Genomic DNA, 23,042 nt, shown 5'->3' on the forward strand with positions numbered 1-23,042 from the left:
GCTGGGAGGGGGAGATGCTACTGGCTTCTAGTGGGTAGGTGCTAGGGATGGTGATAAACATCTTCCAATGCATAGGACAGCCTCCACGACAAAGAATTACCCAGCTTAAAATGTCAGTAGTGTGGTGGTTAAGAAACCCTGAACTACCCTCTAGCTGCTTCCAACTGAGGTATCCTGACCAGTAGAGGTCAGAGGGATATGGAAGGGAGACAGAAGGCGATGGCAGTGGGGGAGAGGGGAAGTTCAAATACACATTTCACCTGCCCCACCAAGGGAATGCAGCAGCGGAGATGCTGTGCCAGTCTGAGCCTCCCGTCTTAACACGCCTAGGATTGCCCACCTCTGCTCTCTTGGAACAGAGCCAGTTTGACTTCCTTGAGGCTAGATACTCCTGCTCTGCCTGAGCTGCCCCAGATGACATCATGTGGAGCAGGAATGAGCTACCCAGCTGAATCCAGCAAGATAAATAGCTGTTGATGTTTTAGGTGACTCTTTTTTGGAATCTTAATGATAAAAAGAACCAACAAAATTTTTTATTGTATTGGTGAAAGCACACTGGCCTGCATCAAAAGGCACTTGGGCCACTTAAAATGAAAAGAGGGCCTCGGGCCCCCCAACATTCTGTAAGGTATACTCAGCTACAAATGTGAACCATTTCTTAAGAAAATGGAAGAATCTCTCAAAGGACAAAGCTAAGAGCCCAGAGAGCTGAGAAAAAAAGCTGGGAAGAAAATGGAATCAGGGGCACTCTTCTAGGGAGAAGAACTGGGTCATGGTCAACTAATATTTCATGACCCCCTCTCCCCAGAGCACAGGGCCCTAGCAACGTATGCCCAGTTTAGATTTCAGAATTGCTATGGACCAACGAGTGCTATGCGTTTCCCATTCTTCTTCTTTTTGAAAGGGAGTATCTATTGCAGTTATTCTATCCCTGTTTCACCATTGTACATTGGGTGCAGGAGTGCAGATAACTAGTCCTTTTACTTTTTACTTTATGGCTCTCTCAGGAACTTCATCTAAGGAGTTTTATGTGCATCTGGACCTGATTTCAATGACTACATCTTGAAATTTCTAACTAATGTTGTAATGGTATGTGATTTGTGCAGGAGAAGGGAGTGTACTTTGCATGTGGGAGGGATGTGATTGTTGTGACTACAAGGAGGATTGTGGTAGATGGTTTCAAAGATGGCTGCAAAAATCCCTCTCACCTTCATGCCCTTTTATATTGTGTGAGCAGCCTCTCCCATCAAGAGATGGAGCCTATTTCCCCTCATCTTGCATCTGGGTGGCCCTGTGACTTCCTTTGACCACCAGAATGTGGCAGAAGTGATGTTGTCCCACTTCTGAGGTCAGACCTCCAGAACCCTGACACCTTCTGATAAACTTCCAGAAGGAGATCTCTTGCCACCATGGGAGGAGGCTCAGTCTAGGTTATTGAATGTTGGGAGACCACATGGAGACAGAAGTCACATGGAAGAGAACCAAGGTGCCCTATGTGACAGATGGCACAATGTCCCATGAATGAGGCCATCTTAGAATCTCCAGCCCCAGTCAAGCCAAACCAGCCAACTCCATGAGGAGCAGAAATGAGCCATTCCTGCTGAGGGGAGACCTGCCAAAATTGCCAACCAACAGAATCATGAGCCGTAAAAGGTTGTTTTGAAACACTAAGTTTGTGGGTGATTTGTTACACAGCAATGGCTAACTGAAACAAGGGGTTTGTTCAGGTGCTTGCTCACCCTAAGGTGATGAAATTGCTTTCGATTCACTCCAAATCAAAGCTGAGCTGCCAGAAATGACATCTCAGAACCCCACACCTCGTTAGTAGCCTGACTTCCTGACAGGCCTTGAAACAGCTCCCCACATAAATGCTGGGAAGCTCAGTGGGGACCCAGATGCTGCTACCAAGAGCACTCGCTTTGCCAGGCTGACATCTCACTTCTTTAACTTCCAAGAAAAAATGAGGAGTGGAGGACGAGAGAGGAAGAAACGGCACTGGTGCTCTCTCATTGCCAAATTCCAAAGAGAATTTTTTTTATTGTGCTCATTTTCCTTTTTAGCTGCCACTACTGCCCAGCTGTTAAGTGCCAGTCATGTTGCATGGATAACTTTTAAAAGTTGAAAGTTGATTCCCCTGCAATCCCCACTTTGCGGATGACAAAACTGGGACTCTCAGAAATGATGTCACTTAGCTGAAGGCATTCAACTCGAAGGAGGGTAACCTGGGATAAGAACCCGGTGTTTCTGACTTTGGACGCATTCTGTTAACCTCCGTGTTGTCACGTAACACGTGTGCAGGAATGTTGTTCATTTCGCCTCCCTTCAGCGTCTACACTGCACTTGTCCTGGCCACACCAAGCTCTGAAAGCAGAAATATAATTTGTAAATGAGGTACCCGAAACGTAGAAAGCTAACTGAACAGCAAGGTGTGGCTTGGGATGGTCATGAACCTGGGCTGGGGTGAGGTACACTACCCTAGGCAGAAGGATGGCAGGAAGTGAGTGGAGTGCTTTTTAACAGAGAAGAAAAGGCAAGGTTTATTAGGGATTCCATTCTGTTTGACACTGTGCTAGGAAGTAGGTATATTCGTCCTATTTTAGAGATGAGGAACCTGACCCTCAAAGAAGCTGAGTAACTCACCCAAGGTCACAGAGGCAGTAAACGGCAAGGAAGAAGTTCAGATCCAAGTGTTGCCAATGCCAAAGTACATTCCTTTTCCATGAGTTGGGCTAGCTGTCAGAGGGGTGGGGCCGTCGAACTCCTCTTCCAAGACCGGCTGGAACTGAATATCCATCTTCACGGGCAGAGAGAATTTTCCTTTGGCTCCATTCCTGTGAGGCTTGGCCATCAAAGCTCGAGCAGCTACGTCTGCCCCTCCAGGATCCTGAATCTGCGAATAAAGCTGGTATGTAAACTAGCTGGAAGAAATGAAAGTGTACGACTCTATAGAATCAAATAACCTGAAAGAGTGTGCGAGAGAGGATACCCAGTAATCTCTGTCTATTTCTATTTTCAGTTTTTCCTGACAAGGTCTTCACTGATTCATTCCTTTGACAGTGTGGATTAAACACACACCTTGTCACACACCAGTGCTATTCTGCTTATTCAAGATGCGTTAAGGAACAATACAAAACCCCTGTCCTCAGGAGATCTGCGTTCTAGTGGAGCAGAAAGACCCTACACGGTTTTCTGCTAAACAAATCTCCTTTATCTCAAATTAGAAACAAGCCCAACATGGTCAGAAGAAGCAGGGAAAGAGCAAACTCTCCATCAGTCTCCTTTTTCCATTTATTAAAATCTAAACAAATTAATCTGGGATGAAACCTCAATGTGTAATGATTTTTACCCACTGGCCCACACCACTCCCCATCAGGAGGTCAGCCTGTGGTGAAAGGCTATTTGGAGCACCCTGACTAAGTAGCCCTCTGCACCCACCCCAACGGCCTAGCTGACCACAGGAATCCTCACTCAGAGCCTTCCGTGTAGCCAACCCAGCTCCAAAGTGTCTCTTAGAAATGCGCCAGGAGCGCTCCAAGACATATTTTCCCCCTTACTGATAGCAATTAATGTGCCACAAGTCATTGCCAAAATAAGTTGCTTATTTTAAAGCAACTCAAATAGGCTATTTCATTTTCTAGGCCCATTCATTACAATGTTGATTCACCCTTCGCAGAAGCAATTGAAGCCCTGTTTGGGAGGATGACCACGGGTCCAACTTTAGCTTAACTCCTTGGACTTTGAGGTTATTTACTGCTTCGTCATTCCAGGAGGGCGAAAGGGTGTCTTATTTTGATATTTAAGTCAAAGGCAGAGGAATTAAGGAGGGGGTGGGTAGTGAAATGACCAGTTAGAATTGGTATCATTGGCAAGAGTTTTTAAGGTCATTGAAGAGTCATCGACCCTCACGGCTGACAATTCCAAAAAAAATAGTAGTTATAAAAGGGAAAATACCAATTGTTGTCTTGTCAAACAAAAAACTAAGCATTGTGTTTCGCATGAACACCCAGTAGCTTCCACCAATTTTGCTAAGCATGTTTCCCTTTGGGCGGGGATTGTCAAGTCTTCCCTTCTATTACATCCTTTCATTGACATGCTGGAGGCCCCAGGGGAGGACAAATCCACCCAGACATTTGTAACTCTGAAAGTTCATTTGCGTCATTTGCGTCCAAGATGGGTCATTATTCTAGGCTCAAACCACATCCTGCAAAATGAAAACAACAAGGAGACCTTTGACCAAAAACTGGGGAGGAAGTGAGAGAAGAAGCAAAGGGATTGGCACGCTGGTAAGGTGTTAAAAGACGCAGCTAGTGTTTCAGGATTTTTTAGAAACAAACTCTCCCTGCAGTGCCATGTAATTACAACCTTTTCTTGGCTACGTGTAGTACCCTGGAGATTACCATAAGTAACTTATAATAGAATTTTTATTAGCGGTAGTAATTTTTTATGATAATTAGCGTAATCTGCAGCCCATAAAATCAGAAGATATATAGTTATGTCTTTTGTACAGGAAAAGTGTTTCTTCCAACTATGGAAACACCATAAATGGCAAATGCAGCTTTATGGCCACCGTTGGCTTTTATGCTGGGCTGTTTGGTGTCCCTTTCCTTATTAACACTCTTCATTACTTTGGTAGTAAACATTGGATGACAAATTCAAAACGTGCTCAATGCCATCAAAAGGCAGCAGAAGCATCTCCAAATGCCTGCTAGCCTGGTCCCCTCCTCCTCCCCTGCTTTCTCTCTTCTGTCCAGAGGTTTCCCAAAGGCAAGGTCATTTGTTAGCCAGCCCCTCCAGGCCCACCCCCAAGCTCAGCCCTGTCAGCCTCTGCATTTTGGGTCTGACACAGAACTATTACAAAATGATCCAACTAGGCTATAATTTCAAGAGAACTAATGGGGCTCTCTGAGTTTGCCCAGAGGAGTATGGAAAACGATTTGAAAAGAATACTCAAGTCTGTACTGACTGTGCACTAGTAAATGGACGTGTATATGCTAGCTGCTATAACAGTTAAACCCCTGCATTTCAATGATTTAACACAACAGATGTTTATTTGGGGCTTACCTATTAGTCAAGTGCCCGTGAACCTGGTCAGAGAGAGTCTTTCCTCCAAGTAGTGATTTAGAGACCAAGGCTTCTTCCATCTTGAAATTCCACCATCCCTCGGGGCCTCATAGTAATCTGCATCCATTTGTTAAATGCAGAAAGAGAGAAGGAAGAGGGCACTCATTTATTTAAAACCCCATCTCAGAAGTGATGCACTCAATTGGTGAGAACTAGTCACATAACCACAACCAGTCGCAAGGAGTTCTGGGACCTTTAGTTCCAGGCATGGCAGCTGCCTCACTTCAAGAACTCTAGTCTATAGAAGAGGAAGCAAGAATTTTGTTGAGTAGCTGGTCCATCCCTAAGCCACTGAACAAGACACGGTTAGCATTTATACAGACTATATGGATAGATGTATGTAGATGCCAAGCTCTTCACAGAAACAGAGCATAATGAGTATAACATTTAAGAAAAAGATTCTAAAGTCAGACCAGCTGTGTTCAAAGCCAACGTTTTCCTTTTATTGTCATTACGTTATTATTCAGATTACTTAACCACTCTGAGCCTCAGCGTACCCAGCTGTAATATGGGAATAAAAGTAGCTAAAGTGAATTGAATACATAAGATATGCTATATAGTGTTCTGTGTGCTACAAATGTAAGTTCCTTTAATATTCATTGTAGCTCTATGAGGGAGGTGCTATTATTATCTGAACTGTGCAAATTGGGAAGCTGAGGTACAGAGAGGTTAAGTAAGTTGCTTATGGTCACACAAGTTATAGTGAAATCAGGATTCAATCCTAGACCTCTCAGGCACTAGCCCCATAGCCTCATTAATGATAATGTCTATCTAACAGAGTTGTTGTGAAAATTAGATGGGATAATAAGTAGAAAAAGATTTTGACAACTAATGAGCACTTAATTTGTCTACTTAATTATTTATTTATGCCACCAAATATATCCGCCATCAGCTGGTTGGAGGAGATGCACACAATTAGAATCAGTGGTTTAGGTTAAGGTAGAATTTTTCAAAGGCTGTTCTGCTTAAGTCTATTATCAAAGGGTATTCCTTAAAAGGGGTCTCTATGGTCAAATAAATGTGGGAATGCCGAATATCTTGTCTTAGAGATTCATAGGCATATTAGCCTATCAAAAGCTCTGATAAGTCCTGCAATAAAGAAACCTGTTTAATTCTGTTTAACCTTGCAACTCTCAAGTGTATTTACTTTTGAACCCCCTAATTAATATAGCCTAAGAAGCTAGTGTTCCATTTAATATACTTTATTACACACTGGGTAATGTTATATTGTCTTCAGGAGTTCTCAGTTGAAAAGTATGTATCTGAAAGTGATGCCTTCAAAACCTATCTGAGGATGGGCCTTAGGAATTTGGGTCAAGAGACTGATGTTTTGTAAATATGTCTGTTTCTACTTAACAAGGGTTTTGTTTGTTTGTTTGTTTTGTTTTGTTTTTGAGGGGGGCTGTATATCTATTTAAGCTCTACTAGCTTTCCCAGAAATTCCTGGTGATTTTTTACTGACATCATCAAAAAGGGTTAATTATAGCTCTGCTGAGATCTCAATGCCTTCTATTTACCTTATCTTCAGTCCTAAGAAACAACTCTGCCCACAGTATGGAAGGAGTTGTCAATGGCCACGGAACAGGATAGGGGAAAGGAAACCAGATCAAATTCCCTTTCAGCTTCATTATTTCATTTGCAAATGTAATACAACTTTGCAACATGTCCCCAAGTTAACCCCACCCCCAGATCTTGATTGTTTAATCAACCAGAAGTCAACTAATTAGAATTCTTAATTAACCAGAAACTTGTCCCTTCACTATTCGTTGGAGAGGAAAAATAGATAAATGACAAATTAATAAGCTGATAGCAGTAATTTTAAAACAAATGGGAAAATATTTTCCATAAGAATGACAAAGATATTATTATCCTTAATGAATAAACAGGTCATAAAAAATCAGTAAAAAATATCAAGAGTTAATAGAAAATATAGTCAAAGGACAGGAATAGATTAGGTACAGAGAATGCAAATGGCTAATAAACATAAAAAGTCATTTTGGTAATGAAAAAATGTAAATTAAAATCGATAAAACCCATTTTTTCACTTGGCAAATGAATAAAAATTAAAATATCTTCCATGTTTGTCAGGGTACCAAGCATAATATATTTATGCCCACTGGCCTGGTAATGCCACTTCTAGAAATTTATCCTAAAAAAAATCGATCAAATACAGATTTATGTATAGATGTATTTATTTCTGTGTTATTTGTAATATTGAATGAAAAAAAGGCTAGCTTAACTGCAGAGAAAGATCTGGGACTATCATGGTTGTCTATAGTGGAATGTTATAATTATTGAGTATAAAAGGATATTTCCAAAGCCGTATTAATGATACAGTAAAATTATCATATAATTAATAATAAGACACATTGCAAGATATGAAACTACATTTATACTATTAACTCAATTCTGTAAATATACAAGAGGGACAGAAGGAGAAAGAAAGGGAGGGAGAAAAATGAAGCAAATATAATTAAAATGTTAACAGTGTCTATTTCTAGCTTGTAAAAGTTAGAAATTACTTTGTTTTGTAATGTCTACTTTTCTATGTTTTCCAGCATTTCTACAATGACTGTGAATGATTTTTATAACCAGAAAAATGAAAAAAACAATCAAATCAAAGAAGCCATTTTCCGATTACTGCCGATTCAGGTCAGCTCTCCCTTTCCCACCCAAGCTAGTATATCATGAAAACTGATGTTTATTCAGAATGGCAACCCAGCAGCCCTGGGAGAGCCTCACTCACTGAGAAAATATTCGCTGAATTTACCACACTGAACTTCCTGAGGCAGGAACGTGAAACACCACATCTTGGAAAGATTTTCAGCAATAAGAAACCAAAAGATGTTTTGGCCAGCCCTCATTTAACTAAAATATCATGTTAACTAAAATAGCACATTAACAGAGAATTCTGATCAGGTGAGATTCTACTGTGCAAATGGTTGTTTAATTATCTGCTACTCTGGCTGACTTATACCTCTGCTTTTATTTTTAATAACATGGAAACTAAAACCTGGCTATATAACTCAGTTCTGGAACACTCCCTACATTCTCTCCTGTGGCAGAGGTTATTTTGTGTTCATCCAATCCCACAATTTTTTCCACCTGGGACACAGTTAGACTACATTTCCCAGTCTCCTTTGCAGTTGGCTACCTCTATGGGATGAGTGCTGACCAAAGGAAAGTGATCAGAAGGGAGGTACACCACTGCCAGGCCTGGCTCGTAAAACCCTGCCACGTGCTATCAGCTCTGCTCATTCTTGGTCCTCCCCACCTGCTGGATACATGAAGAGAATCCAGTGGAAGAGGACTCCCTAAGGGATGAGGAACCATTAGATGGAAAGAGCCTGAATCCTTGAATGACCATATGGAGCAGAGTGCAGGCATACACTACCACCACCACCACCCGCCCCCGGCCACACACATACACACAGAGCAGGCCTTTTGGGGACAGTGTCATGAATAAGAAATAAACAACTGTTGCATCATTGAAGTCTGGGAGGTTGTATGTTACAGCAGCTAGCTATCACTAGACTATCACTTTACGACAAACCCACTCAATGCGTTACTCTTGGCAGGATGATGGCAGAGAGGCATTTTAGATGAAGCAGAAGATTTAGAGATTATCAAACTTGGATTTAAATCCCAGTTCCCCCTTTGTCTAGTTCCAGGGCCTTGAACAAGTGAACTCTATCTCTCTAATGCTCAGTTGCCTTTTCTGCAAACAGAGTACAAAAAAAAAAATCCCCATCTCATGGTGTTGCCATGAAGTTTAAATTAATGTATGTAAGTGCCTCATGCTGTTCCGGACCAAAGGTCCACAATCAACAAATGGGGGCTTCTCTTTCTCATATGAACAAGATCCATCATAGCAACTGCTTTTCTCAAAGGAAAACTATACTTCACACTTCGAAAGCAAAGAGATAGGTCCCTGAGGTCAGCTTTCCAGATCCTATTCCTTCATCCAGGCGCTGCCCACAATTCCCCAGCTCCTAGAACCATGTTCATCATCTCCTCCACACAGCTTGAACCAAAATGTGTCTGACAAACTAAAAGTAGGAGAATCAAATAGAGGAAGTATCAGCAAAGGACCCTAAATAACCTTTGCTGTGTTTGAGTGTGGCTGATGTCAGTCCTGTATCCTCAGAACAAAAATCATCTGGGATTGAGATGGTGGACTAAAGAGCCCATCATTGATTCATTCATTCAAACACACATTTCCTGAGCATCGTCAGGCATGGTGGCAGGTGCTGGGGTGATAACAGCAGAAGGAGCTCTCAGTCCAGTGGGTGAGAAACAGACATAAACAGACAAAAAATAGTCAGATCAAGGGCTACAATTCATCTATTTAGTGATTCAGTAAATACTGAATATTGAAATGTGCCAGGCACTCAGAGGGGCCAAGGGCTCATTAGCAAACAAAACAGAAAAAAAAAAAAAAGAGAAGAAATCCCTGCAGTTATGTGATTCACCTTCTAGATAATGTACAATTTATCAAATAAATAAGGAAAATATATTCCATGTTAGAAGGTGATCAGATCTTTGGAGAAACATAAAGCCAGCATGGGATGGGGATGGGGGGGTTGCCATTCTAGCGTGATCAGGGAAGCCGTCACTGAGAGGGTGATTTAAGCAGAAGCCCGAGGGAGGTGGGGAAAGGTACCGTATTCTCCAAGGGAAGAATGTCCCAAGCAGAGACAATGACCAGCACCAAGGCCCCACAGCGGAAGTATGCTTTGTGGGATCACAGGACAGCAAGGAGGCCAGTGTGGCCAGAGCGGAGAAAGCACCCCAATTTTGCTTATTCCATCTTGCCCATCGTGTTGCACTGGTGTTGGCCCTAGGGTGTGTTGGCTTCTGTTCTCCAGCAAGAGTGGGAGAGCTCCCGGCAAGAGGACACAGGTGTAGAGAGGCAGGAGCTGGAGGAGTGTGATAAAAGTGGATATGAAATAAGCAAAAGACAAGTATTCTCATGTTTGCTACCACGATGACATGTATTATCACTCCTTCCTCATCCAGAGATAAGGAGATTGCAGCCTGCAGGTCAACGGAGGGGAGAGATGGAAGCTCTCGCAATGTAAGTAGTTGCTCTTGGGACATGTCAGAATCAAATAGGTCAGAGGCTGCCACTCGGTGGAGAGGGTGAGGCAGATGAGCATGAAAGGGACACAGGACAGGAGCCCAGTCCCAACAGCAGCCCCTGGAGTTTCTTCCCCCCTTGGCCACCTCCCCTTACCAATGGCGCACATCCTTGGGGTGTCATTGGGGTGGGCTGGGGAGTAGGCGGCTGTTTCTATTCTACTTTAAGCCAGAAAGCTGCTAGGGGATAGTGATCTAGCCTTTTCCATTATTTCACTGATTCATAGACCCTGACACCCTGGGCAGGACCTCAAGTGGGGTCTTACATGAGGAGCAGCATCGCTCCTGAAAGCTACAGCAGCTGCCTCGGGAGTCTGGAAGCCTAGCACCCTGGGCTCCTCTACTTTGCACACCCAGTTTTTAAGATAATTTTCCACTGTGGTGATCAAGTCTGAGCTTTTAAATAGGGTTTGTAAAAAATATCGACTTCACTCATTTTTTTGAATAGGCAAAACTTATTCTTATTGCACAAAACCCCAAATGTCTCGCAGTGAAAACCTCCCTGCTGCACCCACCCCAACCACCCACAAGACCCAACCCATGTCCTTAATTTCTTGCATATCCATGGTCCAAAAGAGATCATGTAGCTCTCTCTCCATCTCCCCCTGCCCTTTAGTACAAATGATAACATCTTGGTTTTTTCACTTAACAATAAATTATTACAGAAAGAGCCTACTTATTCTTTTTCATGGCTGCATAGTATTCCATGGTGTGGTTGGACCACAATTTATTGGACCAGTCTTCTACTGATGAGCATTTAGTTTTTTTGCCAACGTTCTGCTATTGCCAACACTATGGTAATGAGTATGTACACAGCATTGTGTGCGTGTTTGAATATACCTATGGATGGAGTCCTGGAAGAGGGATTTCTCCATCAAAGGGCATATGCACTTGTGATTTTGATAGATGCTGTCAAATTGCCCTCTCTAGAGGCTGTTCCAAGTTACCCTCCCACCAACAATGCGCAAGGGAGGCTCTTTCTCCACTCACCCTCCCCCACACAATTTCTTTTCATTTTCATCCCTGCCAATCCGATAGGAGAACATGGAATTTCATTTGATTTTATTGTTTGGTTTATATTATCATGATGGAGGTTGTCTCCATGGAGGTAGATTGGGACCCTGCAGATACACACACTGCCCCTTCTCCACCCTGCTCTGGATCTGGGGGGCTGACCTCTAAGAATGATTGCATCACTCCAGCTCTCTCACCTCTGGTTTCCTGTGGGCAGGATGAGGAGGAGAGAAGAGGGAGAAAGGGAAGAGACACATCCTTCTCGGCCTTGGCCTCACTGATTTCTGGTCAGCGCTGGGGTCACAGGGTGCAGTTCTCTGCCCACAGGTGCAGCACCTCAGTGGAGACCCTCTTCCATGGTCACAGCTCTCACCAAGCTCCATAGCATCATTCTCTGCCCTTGCTCCTTTAAGCTAAAGGGAGTTAGCACCTTTCCACTGGTACCTCTGCATCCCTTGGGGTCCCCATAGCCCTGCCCACACCTCTGTACAGAATGTCATCACCAAAATCTCTTCAAACAAGCCCTTTGGATGTGCCATCCCTTTCCTGCCGGGACTCTGATGGGTGCAAAAAATATACTTTTAAAATTTAACATGCCAACCTTTGGGGCAAGTTTGGTGTTGGAGATCAACTGATAATTACACATCTAAGAAGAAAAAATCCTAAAAGGAAAGGGTCCTGGCACCAAAGCCCAGTCCATTTCCATTAGCCACCTGCCCTCTGAGCAGAGGTGCCAGTCTGACTGTTCTCCTTGGGAGAGTCCAAAATACTCGTGTTTATCTACCACATCTGCTTTTCCTACTAAACCAGCATCTCTGGCCACCACCATTCACGGGGAGCTTCTTCCTCACCCTCCAGCCCACCTCACTTTGAAGCTACGTGAGGTCATGTCAACTACGGCTATCCTTCGATGACTCTCAACTTCTCTCAAAAATAAAGTTTAAACCCTAACCGACAAGGTCACGTGCAAGTTAATTCCATAGTTGCTCACTAAGCATCTATTATGTACTGGGCTCAGAGGAAACAGATAAATAAAATGCTTTTCTTTCTTTGAGGTCCTTATAGTCTGAGGGTACGGGGGAGATAATATACTGATAAGGGACGTTAGTCATTAGTGGATTAAAAGCCTATTGGATCTTTGCAAGATAAAGATAATTAGTGACCCTGAAGTAGATAATCCCACAAACAGAACCCAAAAAAATTCAAAGATATAGCACCGAATTTCCTTGAAATGAAGAAAGAACTGAATCTAGTTCACAAGGATATGCCTGGAAATATTGGGTTCCAGGAAATACTGATGGAGGGTGACAGACAGGGAGACATTTCCTGGTCAAGTTCTTAGACTTCAAGAGGAAAGAAATATTTCTTCAGGCACCCAGAAACCACATCAAGGCGCTGGCAGTTGAGAAGTCATCCCAGTGAGGAGTGTTTGCTGCCGAAAAGGTGACTGGGGAACATCTACAGAGTTCTGAGGACAAGAACAGGTGACCTAAGTAACTTATACCAGTCAGGCTGTCATGCCAGTATTAAAGCAAGAGGGAGATATTTTCGAACACAAAATATATCATGAAATATAGCACCCCTATCCTTTTTAAAATTTTGTTAAAAAAATAAAACTGTTCAATGACGAAATGCAACCAAGCAAGGAGCAAATGGTAAAGAACTAGTGTGACATTCAGTGTCAAAAGACAGTGGAGGGGCTTCCCTGGTGGTGCAGTGGTTGAGAATCTGCCTGCCAATGCAGGGGACACGGGTTCGAGCCCTGGTCTGGGAAGATCCCACGTGCCGCGGAGCAAGTAGGCCCGTGAGCCACAATTACTGAGCCTGCGGGTCTGGAGCCTGTGCTCCGCAACAAGAGAGGCCACGATAGTGAAAGGCCCACATACCGCAATGAAGAGTGGCCCCCACTTGCCACAACTAGAGAAAGCCCTCGCACAGAAACGAAGACCCAACACAGCCATAAATAAATAAATAAATTAATTAATTAATTAAAACTCTAAAAAGAAAAAAAGACAGTGGAACAACATCTATGAAGTTCTGAAAGAGACGGTAAATTTTATACCCAGCCAAGTGGTATTTCCATTGTAAAGGCAACGGTCAACATCAAGCATGAATGAACTCAAGGCAAACAACCGAATGGACCTGTCTTGATAAAAACAGTATGCTTGGTAAAATCTACCCAAGTACCTCCTTAAACTATTACAGCTTATATAACTTCCTTACGACCCCCCAGACCCAATTCTCATATATAGATGTTTTCAGATCTTACAGCACCCCCCCCATTCCAAGGACACTCTCTTGCCCAGAACTAGTGTTGTGGAACCTTCTCTCCCAATGCAGGGGGTTCCTCTTTCTTTAAGCCTTCCATGGGTACCAACAGCCAACATGCCACTGAGGAGCCCTGCTGCGGGACACTGGAAGGGGGCAGCACTACACGGGAGAGCCGAGTTTCCATCTTCAGACGCAGTCAAGGATGGACAGGGATCCCGGCCACGCTTCACAGCGCCCCTTCACGGAGATACGCCCTCATTTGTAACATCTCTGCTGCAGGACCTCTGTGAGTCCCAGATTTTCACTGTGACATCAATAGGACGTTTTCTGCTTCATCCAACTTTTTGGCTTTTCCATGTGCCAAGAATAAGTGCCAGAGTGGCCAATGCACAGTTTTGGAGAGTTTTGTGCCACATCCTATTATGGGGGCTCATACAGGTAGCACTGAGCCCAACTTGTGTGCATTCTAAGAATTTACCTGTCTTCTTCCTCCCTTCCTCCCCTGTGGAATAAACCACGTCTGAGTTGCAGGGCAGACCAACTTTCTTCATAGCTCCAACTCGGAAAGTTCTCCCTGTCCTTGGAAAGAGGAACCAAAGGAGAAACCAAAGGGAGGCTTCGGTGGGTATCATTCATTTGTTTATTTGAGACTTAAGCTCAGAAAGCCAGATCCAATCTTCGGAAGCTTATCTTTATGGTTTCCATTTTATTGAATCTCATTTTGCTAATTCCTCATGATTCCACACTCACTATTAGCCGTAATGGGTTCTTTATTGGTTTACCCCTAAAAGTATGTTAATTGATAGCTCTTATTGCTTTCAAACCCAAGCTTTCCCACGTTGAGAAGCCCAAACAATCGAGCCATCACTAATAGGGCTTGGATGTGGGGAGAGTCATATGATTCCAAAGTTGGCAGGGCAGAAGGGGGGTGTGCTATGCACAGAGATGTCCCAACGCGAAGTTCCTTCGAGGATGTATAAAGGCGCTGGTGGTGAGTCGAGAAAGTGGATGGGCAGCCTCCGCGCACAGTGTGTCGCTGCCTAGAGAAGCCCCTTCTTGGCAGGTGACGCCGCTTGCTGCTGGCACCCCGACAACGCACAGCATCAGGACCACGTCATGTTTGGCTATTTGTAAACCAAGCAGGAGCCAAGGAAACATCCCGCTCACAAGGAAAACACTGATTTGAAGAGGCTTGGAGTGGGGCTCCAGCCTCAACAAGCGCGGAAGGTCCTCCTTAAACTGACACAATAAATTAGTTCAAAGCCGATGACAGCCCTGCAGATTACCCACCGCCCCACAAAGGAGGGAACGCTCTGGTCCCCTTCACGAAAACATAGATAAAAATTGTGTTCTTCTCCTCTAATGAGGCAAGCTCAGATATAAGTCAATAGAGCAATTCATTAACAAATCTAATGAAATCCCCCGGGTTGCCAACGAGATGGCAATGAAATCTCCTTGGGCGGCTGGTCCATATGTCGAGGGTCAGATTGTGGAGTGGTTTTCCTCTGGCCTATTCACTGCCCACATATGGCAGTTAAGGTCACTGTTATCAGACACTTTCTCTGTACACAAAACAAAATTTCCATATGGCCCATGGAAATGGCCCGGCCGGGCTCCTGGGCAGCTTCCCACGGCTCTCTTTGTGCAGCGCTGGTTAGAAGTGTAAAAGAGGGTGTGAGGGGTTACCACGTCACTCAACTGCTCTCCCTGCTTTGTGCGTCAGTCCAATTTAGGGGAAATCTGCATCACTTTTCCCCCTGTCTTTCAGGCACAAATGCTCATGTCAGTCTATTAGAACGTGATGGAAGTACTGATCGCAGCCTCCGCATTTAAATCCTTTTGAAACCGCGGTGACCTGCTGAAGAGGGTTTTGAGGGGAAGGACCTTCTCAAGGCTCTTTCAAATTCACAGAAATAAAGGCCTTTCCTGGCTTAAAGTGGCCCCTCAGATTGAGCCCCACAGAGCCCCGAAAAAAAAAAAGCCCAACACGATTGTCATGGATATTACATGACAGGGACAAGAACAGGCCAGCAAAGACAAGGCTCCGGGCCGCACAAAACTGGACGGGGCTTTCTTCCCCATTTGGGCCTGGGATTGTTGACAGCCCAGTAAATAGGCTGTTTAACCCTTTGAAAGTGAATAAAGAGGGTGTAGACAAATGCTTTCTGATGGAGTTTGTGCATGTAATAGGCAAGAGCGTACACACACACTCGGGGACTTTGGGGACTCGGGGGCGGGGGCAGGGGGCTGGCTGAGGACAGCACGAGGCTTCCTTCTTATGCTGCAGACAGAAGTCTCGACAGAATTTCTGATGAAATGGATGTGATGGGGCAGGGGTCCCGGAGCCCATATCTGGATGTGCAGGTGAAGAGAAATGTTTGGGACAGCAGCAGTGATGCCTGTAATGGTCTTGGGTGGCCCCCATGGCTTCTCAACATCCGGTGTTCTGGAAAGTTTGGGTTGCGGTCCCAGAGGGTCCCAGAGGCCCTCGTTCCCTCCTACCTCCTCGGTTTTCACTTCCTCCTGAGATAAGGACAAGGACAGCAATATGCATAACTGACCATGGCAGGCATCCTGCTAAGCACTGTATATAACTTATCTTACTGAATCCAGGTAACCACTCTGCAAGGTGGAAACAATGAAGCCCATTTTGCAGATGAGGAAACTGAGGCACGGCGTGGCTGAGCCACTTGTAAGAGAGTCACAGATGCTGAGTGGTGAAATGGGGCTTGGATCATTCTTTCTCCTTCTACTAACCAGTCTCTAGAACTGGTCTTCCCATTGTCTTGAAACAGTAAAGTTCCTGTTCAGTTGTCCCATTGTTTTAATAAATACGACAATGCAGTCTCTCTCTCTCTCCCTCCCTCCGCCACCCCCCCGGCCCCCTCTCAATTTGATTTTGGGTAAAAATATATTCCTCTCGACCTAAGAAGCCAAAATAAACAGGGGATTGAAACCGGCCGCCCAGAAATTTAAAATTATGCATATTGCCTCCAATTTCATAAGCTGTTTAGGCTCCCATGGAAACAACTCCCCCGTGAGCCACAATTCCTAAGGCTTGGCGGCCTCTGAGTTTCCATAAATCCAAACACTACTGTTTCTAACCTCTGACTGTACTTTAACTGGGAAGGGCCTTTTTAATTCATTTAACTCATTTTAATTGTCTTTGGGGGGACGAGAGCTTTCTTTGGCCAGCTCTGCTGGCAGGGGGAGCTGATTACAGAGCCCAGGCTGCCATTCACCAGGACCCTCATGAAAATGCATGCGGGCTCCGGGACCCTCGGTAATTGTAATATTTCTTCCTTACTGTTTATGTCAGAGAGTCATTACTGGGAGAGGCTGACACATGTGACATGTGTGGCATCGACACACATTAGGTGGTCCTTAGATAATTTTTATACAAAGTTTAGTCAGTGTAGCAGGAACCCAGCCCTGTTGTAAGCAGCAGACATAAAAGGAAAAACATCTTCTCGTGTTGGCTCCTTGAACATTATAATTAGCCCGATCTGTGTGGGTTTCTTTCTTTCCCCCTCAAGACCGTAAAGTTCTTGCGGTCTGGGGCCAGGTCCTAACCACGTGTGTACCCTCCCTCCCTGGAGGCTGGTATTTCTCTTGTTAGCTATAGTGTCTCCAGCACAATGTTGGGTAATTTACTTATAGTATCTCCTTTAACGTTCATAGCAAACTTATGAGGCAGATCCTATTACTATTTCATAGAGAAAAAGGTCTGAAGCCCAGAGAGGTCAAGCAACTTGGGCAGAATTAAACAGCTCATACGCCTGAATCCAAACCACGATGTGCTTTCCACCACGCTGCCTCTCTTATTGCAGTGCCCGGCACAGTAAAAAAAATCAGTAAGTACTTGGGTGGCTAAGGTTTGAGCTGACAAAGGTTCTATCCTATCCAGGACCTTGGTCTTGCCGGTCCTTCTCCTCCCCACTCTTTTCATCTCTACTGCCCCTCTCGTTGCTTCTGATGCTGTGGGCATTCATTTAAGGCAAGATCAATCCACGTTCAGAAATGTCTCATAATTGCTTGTGTTTTACCACTGAGAAATAAATGAGCATTTTCCATCACCTGATTTAATAGCGCTGATTCTGACTGCAAGAGGAAGCAAATCAATGGCTGGTGAAGGGAAAGGAGCATTTTTTTAAAAAAAAATAACTCACACTTTAGAAACGTGATCTCTAAGTTATTACAAATTATAAGGTTAAGACCTCTTAGACGAATCCTAGCTGCTTAAAAATTTAAAACTCCAGGGTAAAGCAGTGAAGAACTAATGAGTTTCAGGCAACTAAACACCAGGATCTAGGGGGAGAAGCCTTGTTTTATGTGAGAGCAATGAGGGCATAACAGCCACTCTGTGAAAATCTTTCTATATCGGGGGGTGGGGGAGTGACAGTGGGTGCGGGGTGAAGGTTCAGAGGGATGGTTTAGAACATTCCAGATGAGACTGGCTGGTTCTCTGAGATTCCTTCAAACACTTCATTATGTCAATGCAGAATTAGGTTTCCGTAGCACATCCTTTCACTCTCTGAAGGGAAGAAAGAAAAGCAGTTTATGAACCGCGGTGCCTTCACACCAAGGTTGGAGGGTGTGTGTGTGTGTGTGTATGTGTGTGTGTGTGTAAACTTTTCATCAGGAATCGGGATTAAAATCTCTAGCAAAATATAGCAGGCAGAGCGCCATGCAGTATTTATTTTCCCAATGGAAAGGTAAACAGTGGCAGGAGAAGATGAAAATATTTAGAGAAGAAACTGACCAGACCCAATTAAATGCTTCAAGAAATGCCGGCCTTACGACGACGGGCCAGGGCTGGCAGGCTTCCTTGCAAATGTGACAACACGTGTCACATATACCTGCCTGCCCACCCCCCAGACGCCCCTCCAGCTCACCACCAAGCACTTTCTGGGGGAGCCCACGGCTCACAGAGACCGATAAAGACCCCATAAAGTTCCTACTCTAGTTCAAAGTTTTGCTGGTATTCAAGACGACAATTCTCGGGTTATTTCTCTTCCCTGCCTGTCTTAGGTTGGAATCACTTTCTCATCCGCCCCAATCTATTATTCTCAGCTTCACTCCCACTCCCCTGATTCAGGAACAGCCCACAGTGACACCCTCCACGTAGCCCTGAGTTTTCCCTTCTGATCACCAGCATCCCAACCGGGGCTAACAATAAATCCCCAAACGCTCTTGTTTTAATTACGGATGCTAAAATGGGCCTTTTGGAGAGAACTCCTGTTTGCTCAACACAAACCTCTTGCTCTCTGGCCGTCTTGGGTCTGAATTCCACATTTAAAATTAAATTATGCTTGGGATAATATTGTCTTGAGCTCACAGTTGCTGCCATGGATATTGACAAAGACTTAGCCAGTATTTTAATAAGAAAACAAAACGCCAGAAAAGGCGCCAGAGTTTCCAGGCTGATTATTAAGAAACCGCCTTGGAGGCCAGAGGCTGGCGCTGACTCCATCACAGTTCGTCACACAACTTAAACTTCTTTTGACATCTAGTTATGTCGAAATGTGACTGATCACCTAGGGGTTGGAGCTCCTGAGAGGGAAAAGTTCACTGACAGACAGCCATGCGCGGAGCAGTTCTTAAATGAGAATCAAGAGAAAGTAGCATCCTGGCGACCTGACACTCTGCAGCTGCTACCTGGATCCGTCTAACTCAGGCAGGCCTGTTCTGGTGAGTTCTATTAGCATCTGCATGCTTCTGTCTCATTATCACACATCTGCCCACCTTTATTCCAGGGACGCTGCTTCTCATCTGACAGCTCCGGCGTTGTCAAGAACTGATATTAGGAGAGCAGGGTACAGTGGGCTCGCCGTGTTCACTTTTATTTTCTAAAGACTGGTGTGCGCTTTGACAGTACCACGCCGAGGAGGTAAAGGAGATAATTAACATATCGGGCAGTTCCTAAACAAAGCCAAGGCGCGGATGCGGGGCGCCACCACCACTGCCTGAGCGGGGTCGTTTGTGAGGCCAGGAGATCAAAGCCATTGTCGACCTCAACTCCTGGCCCGCTCCCATCGCAGAGAGCCACAGGCCACAGAGGAGCTTAACTTCTCGACATTTCAGCTTTAAAAAACAAAAACAGAAACTCTTGCTTCCATGTTGATCCGCTGAACCGTCCACAGCCCGACTTCGGGATCTTCCGCGGGAACATCGCACCTCAGCTGTGCCGGATGCTTCCAAACGCGGACACCCGGCTGATGGACGAGAGAGGCGGAGCCCCTGCTTGCCCTCAGTTTCCTCCTGGCCTTAAAACAACTGGCAAATGCGGATGCGTGAATGTAAAACGACAGCCTCGCAGAGCTACATCGAAACTAGGAATCTACCAGTGCACCTGCCACCCCAGAACCAGTGGAGGCGATGCTGAACATGTCAGATCGGAGGGTTCTGGGGTTCCACTCAGTTCCAGTTGCCAAAGGAACTGGCTTTTCCCCTTGCTTGCTGGCTTCTAGCTAGGGGGAAAGGCAGGTGCCTCTGTGTTCAGATAGTTTTGGGTTCTGAAGGGCTGTGAGCATTTCTGAGTTGAGTTCTAGATGTAGACTGAGGTCCTAGGCACCAGAAAGATATAGGATAAAACACCATCCCTCTGAAGGGAGGGAAACCCAGCCCCCTGCTTCCCAGACTCTGTGAACACAGAGCAAACAATAGAATTTGGCAGGGAGGGTGAAAGATGCCTCCCGAGATTCACACCCCGAGGAACCCCAAAAGGGAGCCCCAAATGGCATCCCGGACCGGCCTCAGCCAGCCTGAGAAGCTGGTGTGTGCGGATGCATTTGGAGCCATTTAGGAAACCCCTGGCTTCCCTCCCCGTGTTCACGGCTTTCATCCCTCTGATATTTCTTTGTTCTCCAGCTCGCTGAGGGTTTGTATGGGTTAATGGAAAAATTACTGTTATTTTGCAACAATGCAATCAAAGTCAGTTCAGCAAACCCTGATAAAGTGAGAATAGCTTATTCAGATGAGCTGGCAGGCCTGAACTCACAATTGCAAAGTTTGAATACAAAATAAGATATTCCCCCTTTTTTTTTTTCAGAAAAAAAAAAAAGACAGAATCCGTTGTCATTCATGCTAAAAAGGCATTACAGACTGTCGACACTGTACAGAAAAATAGGAGATGTTGACCTTTTTATTATAGACTTTTCTCTACTGTTGCCCTTCTTTCAGCGGCACATCGCGGCCCCCCTCCCCCCGCCCCCCTCTGCACTCACACACACTCTTTTCAGCTGTATGTTATCTCAAATAATTACCCTCGCTTCTGGCTGTCCCTGGTGACTTCTGCTGCGAAAAAAGCTACTCATTGTCGGAGACTGAAGAGGGATTTCAAACCTGCTTCTTGTGGCCGGGCAACGGCTCTTAATTAACCACTCAGGTATTGGGGAAGCTCCCAGCCCAGCTCGCTTCCATATGGCTGGAACATGTCCTCAGTGATAATCACGGAAGGAAATATTGTATCAAAAAAGAGCTCACACAACCGAAAGCGTGTGCAAATTATTTTTAATGATTCTTCTCTGGTGAGTCGGCTTATTTGTTATTTCAAGCAGAGAGAGAGAGAGAGAGAGAAAGGAAGAGAGAGAGAGAGGGAGAGTAGGGAAGAGAGAGAGAGAGGGAGAGAGAGAACCCAGATCCCCCCAATACACACCCCTCGTGCCGCACCCCATCCCAAATCGGATCCCAGGGCACTGTCAGGAAGAGGGGACCCCTCCCAGCATCGAAGCCCCTCCAGACACCCTAGAAAGCTTTCCTCACCGTGATTTTCATCAGCTTTTGTTTCTATTGGGTGCCTGGCTCTTCTCAAACATACGCACAGACACACACGCCAAATTCACAGAATTTCCACCAAGCAAGTGATTTTATGTGACTGGAGGAGTGAGCCGTCTGGCAGTACTTCACATATTCACACCTCTGGTATTTCTTGCTTTACCAGAAACCGGAGGTGGGGGTCAGGGAACTGGGTGGGAGCGGAGGTGGGGAAGTCTATAAATCTAATTAAAAATGAAGTTGCATTTCCATTTTAAAAAACCACCCGTCCACCAGCATACTGTGTCACTAGACATTATGTACGATTTTACTTTGCGACAGAAACCATTACATTTAAAAATTCATTACAGCAAGGTTAGTTAGACACATGATGGATGCCGCTTTAATCCTGCCATATATTATTACAGTTAAAATGTAAATGATGAAAAATATTTTGTGCTTATCAACATTTATGTGGAAATGGGTTTTACAGTGATATATGGTGTTATATTTCTATTCTTGTGATGGAAAAGAAAGCAGTACAAAAAGACAAAGTGTTTATTAAAACATGGTTACTTGTGATAACATATTTCTGTTGTACATGACTTTAAACATATTCACTGAGGGCATTTGTCCAAAACAACTGTGAAATGTATTTGCTGTGTGCATTGGGCTAAGTTTTTTTCGTCTGGTTACAGCTCTTTTTAATAGACTAATATTAATTCAAAATCATGTAGAACGCTATGAAGTTGGCAGTCTTGTTTCCTTTCTGATGTGGTTAGAAATGTGTATGTGTGTGTGTGTGTGTGTGTGTGTGTGTGTGTGTTTAGAGACACAGGCTCTGGCTATAAAAAGAAGGCTTGCGTGTTTATTTGGTACAACCATCCAGAGGAACGCGAGCCACCCAATTGAATGTTGTTTCCAAAGTGATGTCATCCAGGGCACAGTAAAATCCTATTCAAGTTGTAATTAACATAGTGGAAAAGTAATATCAAACATCACTTTCCAATCAGGTGTACATGAAAAAAATGAAAAGCCCACCTCGGGTCCCTTCGTGGTTCCATCAGGGCACAGGAATGTTTTAGTTGCGACCATGGAAGAATTGATGAGGCCAAGAGCTCTGCAAGCCTCAGATACTGTGCCGGACAGGAAAGTTACCTCCTGACTCTCCTTTTTGCCAAGTTCACTCACAATGTGGTTCCTGCCTCCTGCTCCCCTCCCCTTTTTTCACCAGCTCCAGAACAATAGTACATCCAACTACAAAATGAAATAGAACACAAAAAGAAAATAAACTCTCCTCAGCAACCAAAAAAAAAAAGGAAGAGAAAATTTATTACTAAACCCTATTTAAAGAAAAGGCACATAAGACAAAAGGCCTTCCTACAGACACTCTCCGCTATATCTCCAGTCATTTTAGGACAAGGTGCTTAACATTTCCTCCATGTGTTCATCCCCTGCCCCCCGCAGAATCTTTAAAGTTAGAATATTGTAATAGTGATACCCGCGAATTACATCCATTAAAGGTAGGTCCACTGTACCTGATTTGCTACAGAAATTGTAACTCTTTCTCCCACCTCCTGTTGATGACACATCGTGTAATAGATTTGGAATTGACCAGACTAGGAGATCAGTTGCACCTTTCCCCTTCTTTCATTCTGTGTCCCAAGTGTCCCGGGGGGGCTGCAGTGGGGGGAGGGGGCCGCGGGGGAGGGCAACGTAGGCTTCATGCACATTTCCATCAG

The 23,042-nt window shown here is 44.6% G+C and overlaps 1 long non-coding RNA gene across 1 annotated transcript in view; it reads right to left on the bottom strand.

The window, feature by feature from the left end:
- Positions 1 to 2,058: 2,058 nt before the first annotated feature.
- The window catches only part of LOC133079000 (uncharacterized), a 33,504-nt gene continuing 12,520 nt past the window's right edge, over positions 2,059 to 23,042 (bottom strand). Inside the window, exons 2-3 of the long non-coding RNA XR_009698005.1 lie at positions 2,641 to 2,890; positions 2,059 to 2,361 (exon numbers count right to left, since the gene is read on the bottom strand). This is a non-coding gene — a long non-coding RNA (uncharacterized LOC133079000). The remainder of the gene's footprint in view (positions 2,362 to 2,640; positions 2,891 to 23,042) is intronic.

This window comes from Eubalaena glacialis, chromosome 18 (assembly GCF_028564815.1).
Source record: "Eubalaena glacialis isolate mEubGla1 chromosome 18, mEubGla1.1.hap2.+ XY, whole genome shotgun sequence".
Taxonomy (NCBI): domain Eukaryota; kingdom Metazoa; phylum Chordata; class Mammalia; order Artiodactyla; family Balaenidae; genus Eubalaena; species Eubalaena glacialis.